Source organism: Elaeis guineensis, chromosome 1, assembly GCF_000442705.2.
Source record: "Elaeis guineensis isolate ETL-2024a chromosome 1, EG11, whole genome shotgun sequence".
NCBI classification, from domain to species: domain Eukaryota; kingdom Viridiplantae; phylum Streptophyta; class Magnoliopsida; order Arecales; family Arecaceae; genus Elaeis; species Elaeis guineensis.
Genome location: NC_025993.2, coordinates 11271073 through 11281625, shown reverse-complemented (window position 1 = coordinate 11281625; position 10553 = coordinate 11271073). Strand labels below are relative to the sequence as shown.

Sequence of the window (10553 nt, the reverse complement as noted above, 5' to 3'; positions counted from 1 at the left end):
ATTCTAATTTACTCTTTGCCTAAGTCCTTTGAGCATATTACCACTACCATGCTTTATGAAAGAGAAACAATAAGTCTTGAAGAAGTAGAAACTACCTTATTATCCAATGAACTTAGATTAAAAGTACAGCTTCATTATCAGGCTCAGACTCCAGCTCAAGGTCTTATTGTTAGAGGTAGAGATGAACAGAAAAAGGGGAGACAGGATAGAAGTAAGTTCAAAAATAGATCAAAGTCTAGGCCCAAAAGACCAGGTATTTGTCACTATTGCAAAAGGTCACTGGAAATCTGAATGTAGACTTATACAATCTAAAAGGAAAAAGGAACAAAAAGATAAAGGAACAATATCTGATACAGCATCAATTGCAGTTTCTTCAGAAAGTCATAGTAGTATACCAGATGATGCAGTATTTACAGCTGCCTGCAGTGTTAGTCATGCTGACACTTGGATCATGGATTCTGGAGCATCCTTCCACATGACACCTCACAAGGAATGGTTCTCTTCCTTTAGATCTTGTGAAGGTGGTACTGTTCTTCTTGGAGATGATGGTATCTGTAATATAGAAGGTATTGGAATGATACAAATTAAATCTAATTCAAATACCATGCTGATATTGGATGATGTCAGATATGTTCCTAAATTAAAAAAGAACCTTCTCTCAATACATGCCTTTGATAGAGCAGGATATGAGGGCAGATGGGGTAGAGGATCTATAACTATAATAAAGGGGTATTAACTTTATTGAGAGGTAAATTAAGTGGCACCCTTTACTACCTGGATGGCAGTACAGTTGTTGGTCAGGCATCAGTAGTATAATCTTCTCTTGAGCAGTTGACACATTTATGGCACCAGAGACTAGGATACATTTCAGACAGAGGTCTACGGAGCTGAGCAGACGTGGTCTGCTGAGTGGTCAAAAGATTGGTGCATTTGGATTCTGTGAGCACTGTATATTTGGAAAACAACACAGAGTCAGCTTCACTACAGGCGTGCATAGGACAACTGGTATATTAGACTATATTCATTCTGACCTATGGAGACCTGCCCCAATTACATCCAAGGGTGGATCAAGATATATACTTACTTTCATTGATGATTATTTTCGAAAAGTCTGGATATACACCATTAAAAATAAGAGTGATGTATTTGAAACATTCAAATGGTGGAAGTCTATGGTCGAGAGGCAAACTGAAAGGAAGGTGAAAACTTTTCAGACTGATAATGGTTTAGAATTTTGTTCTACAGAATTTGATAACTTTTGCAAGTCAGAAGGCATTATTAGACATAGAACAACAGTGGGTACATCTCAACAGAATGGTGTGGCAGAACGCATGAACCGGACACTATTAGAGAGAGTTAGATCTATGCTATCTAGTTCTGGATTAAGTAGAGATTTTTGGGCAGAGATCGCTCACACAGCCTGCTATATTATAAACCGATCTCCAGCATCAGCATTAAGCATGAAGACTCCGAAAGAGATGTGGACAGGAAGACCTGTAGACTATTCAATACTCAGAATCTTTGGGTGTCCAGCTTATGCACATGTAAGAGATGGAAAGTTGGACCCCCGGGCTAAAATGTGCATATTTATTGGATATACATATGGGGTAAAGGGCTATAGATTATGGTGCATAGAGCCTGGATCTCAAGGATTTTTAGTCAGCAGGGATGTGATATTTCATGAGACAGCCACTGCTTCAAGACAGCTACAGCCTTAATTCTTCTCAAAGTGATCAGGATCGGGGTCAGTAGGATAGGACTGTTGTAGATATTGATCAGACTGTTAAATCATGCAGCAGCAGTCAAGTGAAGATACTTACAATGAACAACAACAATAGATAGATGCACAGATTCAAACTCAGGAGGAGGTGACATTACAAGATCAGGATCAGATTGATAGTATTACCACTCGAAGACCTAGGCGTCAGATCAGAGCACCTCAAAGGTATGGTTTTGAGGATTCTGCTTGTGCTGAGTTAGTCTATTATGCTCTGAGTGTTGCAGACACCATTGGTGATGAGCCGACCACATATCAGGAGGCTATTAGTAGTTCATGGGCTGATAAATGGACCATGGCTATGGTTGAAGAACTTCAGTCTCTAGAAAAGAATCAGACTTGGGAGTTAGTCAAATTACCAAAAGGTAAGAAAGTAATTGGCTGCAAATGGATCTTCAAAAGGAAAGAAGGAGCCACTCCTCAAGATTTTAGATATAAGGCTAGGTTAGTAGCAAAGGGATACAGTCAACGGGAGGGTATTGATTACAAGGAGGTATTTTCTCCTGTAGTCAAACACTCTTTTATCCGTGTATTACTTGCTTTTGTTATTTCTTAAAATTTGGAGCTGGAACAACTAGATGTTAAGACAGCTTTTCTTCACAATGATTTAGAGGAACAGATCTATATGCAACAACCACCTGGATTTGAGGTTCCAAATAAAGAAGATCATGTATGCTTACTCAAGAGATCATTATATGGTCTCAAGCAGTCTCCAAGACAGTGGTACCACAAATTTGACAGATTTATGATCGACCATGGATACAGTAGATCTCCATATGACAGTTGTGTGTATCACCAACAGCTTTCAGATGGGTCCTTTTGTTATTTGTTATTATATGTGGATGATATGTTAATTGCAGCCAAGGACATGTCAATCATCCAGAAACTGAAAGCTGAGCTCAGTACTGCATTTGATATGAAGGACCTTGGATCGGCAAAGAAGATACTTGGGATGGAGATTATTCGTGACAGGCAGTCAGATAGATTTTTCCTTACTCAGCATAGTTATATTGAAAAAATCTTGGACAGATTTGGTATGTCTACAGTTAAGCCTGTCACTACCCCCTTTGCTAGTCATTTTAGACTTTCTGCCAGAGACTCTCCTCAGACTGAGGATGATGAGAGATATATATCTAGAGTGCCATATGCGAGCGTAGTTGGCAGCATCATGTACGTGATGGTCTGCACGCGACCTAATATTTCACAGGCAGTAAACATTGTAAGCAGATACATGGATAAGCCTGGAAAGGCTCACTGGTCAGCTATGAAATGGATACTTAGATATCTAAAAGGCACTTCTAAATTGGGATTGATATTTACTGCACAGAGTAATTGCATAGTTACAGAATTTTGTGATTCAGATTATGCTTGTAACTTGGACAGGAGAAGATCTTTGAGGATATGTGTTTACTCTTTCTGAATGTGCAGTCAGTTGGAAGGCTACTTTGCAGTCTACAGTTGCTTTATCTACCACTGAAGCAGAATATATGGCATTAACAGAGGCAGCAAAGAAAGCTATTTGACTAAAAGGATTGGCACAGGATTTGGATCTCGAACAGGATTGTTTAGACATTCATTGTGACAGTCAGAGTGCTTTGCACCTTGCCAGAGACCAGATGTATCACGAACGAACAAAACATATAGATGTCAGGTATCACTTCATCAGAGATCTGGTAGAGAAAGGTGATGTCAGGCTTCAGAAAATTTACACTGTCCATAATCCGGCTGACATGTTCACTAAACCAATCCCTGCAATTAAGTTCAGAAATTTCCTGAACTTGATTGGTATTAGCATTTGGTAATGCCCTACGGGACTTGTGGTGAGGAGGAGGTTATAAAAGTTTTTTTTTTAATCCACATCTGATATAAAAGGTACAATATTCATCGCAAGGAAGAGGATTGTTATATATATTGCTCCAAAATTACTCTTTCCTTGTTTATCTCCCGTGACAGTTTAGAATTCTTATTCGGGTGAATCTCTATTTCGAGGAGATTGTTTTTTCTTTAAAAGGAGGCCGTGGCATCTTTCTTTTTTGAGTGGGTTCGAGTGCGCGGTGGTGGTTCCAAGTGTTCTTGTGCGGCCTTGTTTCCTGACTTTCTCCCGCTGGTGTTCCTATGAGGGCTTGCTTCCTAGCTTTCTCCCGCAGGTGTTCTTGTGTGGGCTTGCTCCTTGGTTTTCTCCCACTGGTGTTCTTCCTGGCTTTCTTCCATTGGTGTTCTGTTGGTGTTCTACCTGTCTTCTTCCTTCTCGGTTTCACAGATGCCCTGTGCTGATGACCGAATGCTTCTTTGGTTGGTAAGGAGGTATTCATCTTGATTTTTGGTCGAGGATTGAAAAAGGTATCTTCACCTCAGGTATTATTTTACCTTGATCTATTGCCAAGGCTGAGATTGGTAGATCTGATTGGATCTTGGTTGCTTTCTATTCGATACTCTGTTGCCTTCTTGTTGGTTTCAGTTAAAGGTATTTTATACCTCATGTTGTACCTATTTTTTGGGATGAATTTATAGTGGATTGCTCCTCCTCTCCATGGATGTAGGCCTTTTGTGCCGAACCACGTAAATCTTGATTTTTTTGTCTTTATTTATTTATGCCTGCAATGTGTTTGGTGAATTGTCTCAAAGAGATTAGACTTTAGATCAAAAGCCTAGGTCGATCCAATCCGGTGCGCGTGACCTCAACAGCTCTTGTGTCCCATCCCATCAGTAGATATTTGTATCAAGCATATCTTGTGTTATAGCCATACCATCCTCCCAAAATTTAGTGATTTTCCATTACATATATTATTTTCAGCATACCTCTTTTTAGATATTTAAACCATCCATGGTTTTAGTTTTACCTTGGGTATGAAAACATGGCAAGTATGGGTCCTCCTGCTTAATTAGAGAGAGGAAGATGGAGAGGTAGAGAGACAAGGAGCGGGGAGATCATTAAAAAGAGAGTACATGAGAGCAGAAGATTGGGAAAGAGTAAGATTAAATTAGGGCTTTTCCTTTTTTTAATTTTTTAAATAATACTAAAAGACCAAATATACATGATGTTAGCATAGATTTGAATTTAAAGACGAGGTTAATATAATTTTTTGGGCTAAATAAAAAGGCTTTTTAGAAGGGCCTTTTTTATGTGTACACTCTTTAAATATTTAAAATTATGCATACACCCTCATAAGTTTACTATTTATATGCATATCCTTATAATTAAATTTTTTTATCAAATAAAAAAGGATTTTACACTTATAAGTACGTGAAATTGCATAAATAGTCTCGCAAATTTATTATTTGTATATATATCATTAGAATTAAATTACTTTACTTTTACATGTATATCCTTATAAATGCATGAAATTATATGAATAATGTTGCAAGTTTATTGTTCCAATGTATACACTTATAAATTATTCTTTTTTGTGGATCTATCTTTATTAAATTAAGAGCATGCACATCAAAGGATGTAATTTATAAGGGTTTATACATAAAATAAATAACTTATAAGGATATACATGCAAGTAGCAAATTTACATGTGTAAACTTATAATTTTAAATATTTATTAAGGTATATATGAAAAAAGAATAATTTATGAGTGTATACATGCAAATTGGAAATTGCAAGGGTATTCACACAAGTTCAAATATTTATAAATATACAAGTAAAAAAATACAATAGAAAATTGCTCAATCTCATAAACTAATTCTTCCCTACATAGTTTAATTGCATTTCTGGTCCTTCTATAAAATTGAACAAATTTGGTTCACTGGTTTTTTGGTCCAACTTATTGGTTGAGTGTTTCAATAACCATAAAGGCCCATCCATGGACCGAGGCCAAAGCCTCCATGGACCGAGGGTCCAAGGAGATATCCTTCTGCTAGTGTATCCTCTAAATAAAATATAGACTATAACAAATCTCCACCTTAACCAATATTCAACCAAGCTCTATAAAAGCCCCATGACCAAACTCCACAAATTCTTAAGAGCACAAATAACCATTTCAAATACCAATCAAGTTCAAGTCGTGCTTGAACTTGTCAAGAGAAATAAGCTTAGTCACTGTATCTATTAGATTATACATTATAGAAATCTTCTAGCTTGTAATATAACCATCTTCCATGATAAATTGATAAAGTAGTATTTGATATTAATATGCTTGGTTCTCTTGTAATATGTCTAATTTTTAGTCAGATATATGGCACTCTAGCTGTTATAATAGATAATAGTCTAATCATGCTCCAACCTAAGTTCTCAACAACATAATCTCTTTCATTACCATTAACCAAATAACCTCTTTCATTACCTTTGTAATTATTGTATACTCTGCATGTTTAGTGGACGAAGCTTTCATGGGCTGAGGGACTAAGGAGAGGCCATCCATGTACTATGCTTGATATCTCGTGCTTGGCCTATCCATGGATTCATGTTGCACTTGACCCAATATTTTGAAGTATCCGTACATGTATATGTTTCTCCCATCCTTAGATTTTTCAATTACATATTTCTCTTAAATTTTTTAGGATATTGTGAGACCGAGGACCTTTATAATTGGAATTTTCTCGTTATTATACTTTTGCATTATTAGAGAAGCTTTCTCCTATATTCTCTGCCCATGGAAGTAGGTCATAGGCTAAACCACATAAATCATCATATTCTTGTATATTTGCTTTGTTGGCAATCTCCCGAGCTGGTCTCTTTAATTGCAAAATGATCTTCATAATATTTTAAGACATTTTCTACTTTGCTTTTGCTCATATTCAAGAAATATAATTAAAATAACTTCCTTACAGAAATTAGGAAATTTCTTCTTGCAAATCACTTATCCTATCAAATACGTTACTCCAACCATTCCGCAACTAAACTATACATATAAAATAATGGGTAAAATTTGTTACGGCTGGAATTTTTTCTCCAATCTCACGGGTGGCATGACTTTTTTGAGGCATATAGCTTTGTTATATATATTGTCAACCTTTTTTGTTTTTAAGCACTTGCTTTCTGGAATTTCTCTTGGATCGTTCTTAGATCATGGATGCGATATGGTTTTGAATGAACCACAGGAAATCCTTATTTATAGTGTATGCCTAGATCTTTGAATTTTGAAATTTTTGCCCCTTGGTGTATGAGAAATAATTAAATCCCCGAGAATACTTTCATACCATCAATTTACATAATTTAAACACATAAGGCATCTTATCAAATTTATTCGGCCCAATGCTCAAGATATCATATAACAAAAGTAGATTGCTAGCAACAATTGGGGAAGTTTCTCATGGCAAATCAGTTATTTTAATTTTTGAACTAAATGTCTCTTAGATAATTTTTCTTAAAAGTGATGGTAACTTGGTCTGGCACTCTATAAACCAGGTCGCAACATGGAAGGAGAAATGCATTTGTGCATTTGCCACCCTCCAAGTCCCCAAGCCCCCCACCCGGACCTGCCCCACAGCCTCCACCATCGCCACCCAAACCCGCACCCCAACTCCCACCGTCCCCACCCCTGGATCACCAGGCTGTGTGGGTAGGGCCCCCATCCGAATCTGCCCCCCCACCTTCCCCACCCGAACCCGCCCCTCCACACCCTGCTTATGAGGCCGTGTCGGTAGCTCACCCAGCCAGACCCGGCCCCCCACCCCTCGCGTGGATCAATACAATGAGGAATGATGTAAATTCAGCATGCCCCATGGGCAACCAGTTCACCATCTTCAAGGTCCCCAAACACATCCGGCAGTTGGATCCTGGAGCCTACAATCCACTGGTTGCTTCCTTCGGACCTTTTTATCACCACCAAAACCCATCATATGAGAGATCCGTCATGCAGGAGTACAAGCGGCAGTGTGTTCGGCACCTGCCCCTCCACCCTCCGAAGTGCTTGTTGGAGTTGATAGAACAGGATGGCAAGGTCCGAAGTTGCTACTCCGAGGAACCCCCTCAATGGATGGGTGCCCAAGATACAGCAAAAATCATGTTGCTTGATGGGTGCTGCATCATTTATCTCATGCTAAAATGGAGGGAATCGATTGACAGAAGAGAAGGGAGGGTGGTTTTAAATATCGAGGGGAAGGAACCAACCGTGGCAGGGCGATTCACTCTTGATTTAGTGCTTCATGATCTGCCGAAGCTTGAGAACCAAATTCCTTTCTCCGTCATCCAATTGCTATTTGATAATATAAGAGCACCTCGGGATCGAGAGACTGATCTGGTTGACCTTGCCCTCAAACTCTTCAAAGGCATACGTCCCGAGGAATACAAACCATTCAACAGAAATCCTCCCGACGAGTACCATCATTTGCTCCATCTATTTTATTCATCTCGGACCCCTTCAGAAAATCCAGTAGAATCTACATATGCACCTCCACCCAAGTGGATTCCTAAAGCGATGGAGCTTGATAGGGCTGGGGTGAAGTTCAAGAAGAAGAAACCGCCCGCAGACAATTTCTTGAACATAACATTCGAGTGGAGGAAGATGAAGGTCACGCCATTGCTATGCCTCTTGAAGCTATGTTTAACTTTTAGGAGCGGATGGATGGAGATACCACCACTGCACATCTATGACTATACCGGTCCCCTTTTCCAAAACCTCATATCTTTTGAACAGACTAACAGTGCTATCATAACACTCAAATGCACACCACGATATAAGCACTCTTTATGGATTGCATCATCGACCAGGCTGAGGACGTGCGGTTGCTCCACTTGGAAGGCATACACTTTGATTCAAAAACTAAGCAGTGGTCAAGCAGTGGCAGAACTCTTCAATAAGTTGGGCTGTCAGATACACTTTGATTCAAAAAAGAACTACCTTGCAAATCAAATTGAGAGAGTAAATAAGTTTTATGATTCCAAATGGCATAAATTGCTTGCTGCGTTGAGGCGAGACTATCTTGGCAACCCGTGGGCTATAATTTCAGTGTTGGCAGCGATCTTCCTTCTCTTACTGACCGTCGAGCAGGCAGTATTTTCTGCTTTGTCCTATTTCCACTCTTGTTAGGTGTGATTTCCTTGCTCTCTTGTGCAAGCATGGATTAGGAGACAGATATAATGGAAGAGTACGTGCACAAGAAAGGATTCCCTCCAAACATGGATATTGGGGAATCTTTTGTTTATTTAGGGAGAAAAGAAACTAGATGGTCAAGTATGGTTGCTAAGTCGTATAGATAAATATGGTTGGGCTATGTTATGGACCTCATAAAAAATAAACTGCTGCGATGTATCATGGTTGCTATGTTATTTGCTTGGAAGCTAGCTAATGGTTGTAATATGGTTGTGTCAAGGTTCTATCACATGGAATTGGAATTAAATTCTGTTGTTGGTTACTCTTCATCCAGTTAAGTTTCATCTTCATATTTTAAATGCATTTTACTAAAGAAACTTGTTGATAAATGCTATGTTTGTTAGATGGGCATTATCCATAAAATCTATGAATTCCCCCATTTCTCCCTCTAATATTTAAACTCATAGGTTTTTTGAAGTTGTAGTGTTGTTTAATTATTTCATTTCTTTTAAAAATTGTGTCGAACAAGTTTCGGGCATAGTTATCACAGCACAATGAATGAAATGATGAGCACTTCATTGAGTAGCTAATTTTCACTAGCAATGTAGCATGCGACATTAAAATGAAAAAGAAAAAAGATTCAGATTTTTCACCAAAAAGAACATCCATAAAAAAGGCTGAGAGAGAGAGAGAGAGAGAGGATAAGAACATCTGTTTTACACAGCAAAGACGGACTTCCTATTTAATGTTTGATTAACACATAATGCATGGTTTTGGCTGCATTTTTCCTACAATTTTAGCATCGATATTGGAGGAACCCAACTGCCTGATGTATGCATCAATTAATGATAAATTTGTTGACTTGTTTTTTAGATGACGCTTAATTATTTTTCATTCATGAATCCTCCTTAATGATTTACAAAGGAAAGGTAATGATGCTCCATTTTTCATTCATCAATATCATGGTAACAATCTCTCTATTTTTTTATTTCTTTTATTTATTTAGTTTTCTGATAAAAGGGTTGGTATCCAATAGCAATGTCTTAAGAATCAACCTTAGTCTTTGGACGTGATTCCTGTTCTTTATGCGGTTTATGGGATGAAAGAAGCACGTGTTTTGCTCTGTTTTTCATCTTCCTTGTTCCCATCATCAATTTCTTTTAATTTATGCTGTCTCTAATTTAATTGATTTGATCAACTGATTCTGGTAAGTAAGCCAAGTAGTTCCAGAACCAGGGCCTAAACTCAGCAACAATTATTGACTTGTTTACATGTGCGGCCAATCCCCTCATCGCTTGGTCACGAAAACGAGCACCTGCAAGAGAAGTCCATACTGACCGGAGATGCCTCCGACGGGGACCCTCCGATGGTCAAGTCAGAGAGGAGATTAGGCAACAGTAGGAAAGAATCAGGGGAACTCAGCGAGAGAGAGAGTGAGTCCAGGGTTTCGAAAGAACCTCCTCAGCACTGTTGCCTTCCCCGTTTTATAGTAGGGCGCGGCATGGTCCTGTCATTAATGACGCAGAAATTGGAGAGTTGTCAAATTGCCGGAGGTTGTCAGAATCGCCGTGGGACTGTCAAATCGTCGTGGGGCTATCAAATCACTAGGGTTGACCCATGTCCAGGGTGGGACGATGTCCCAGGGCGGCCACGTCGCACGTCCTTGTCAGGACAGCAGCCCATAACAGTCGTACGGCATTTGGGGGAGCAACTGACCATACATCGGCACTTGGTTGCGGGATGTCAGGTGAAGACCCAGGGACACCGTCGGCTGATCTGGCGCATTACGGGGATCG

At 39.0% G+C, this 10553-nt stretch overlaps 1 pseudogene; it reads left to right on the top strand.

Moving 5' to 3' along the window:
- Positions 1–7396: 7396 nt before the first annotated feature.
- On the top strand, positions 7397–9036 carry LOC105037926 (UPF0481 protein At3g47200-like; annotated as a pseudogene).
- The last annotated feature ends 1517 nt before the right edge of the window (positions 9037–10553 follow it).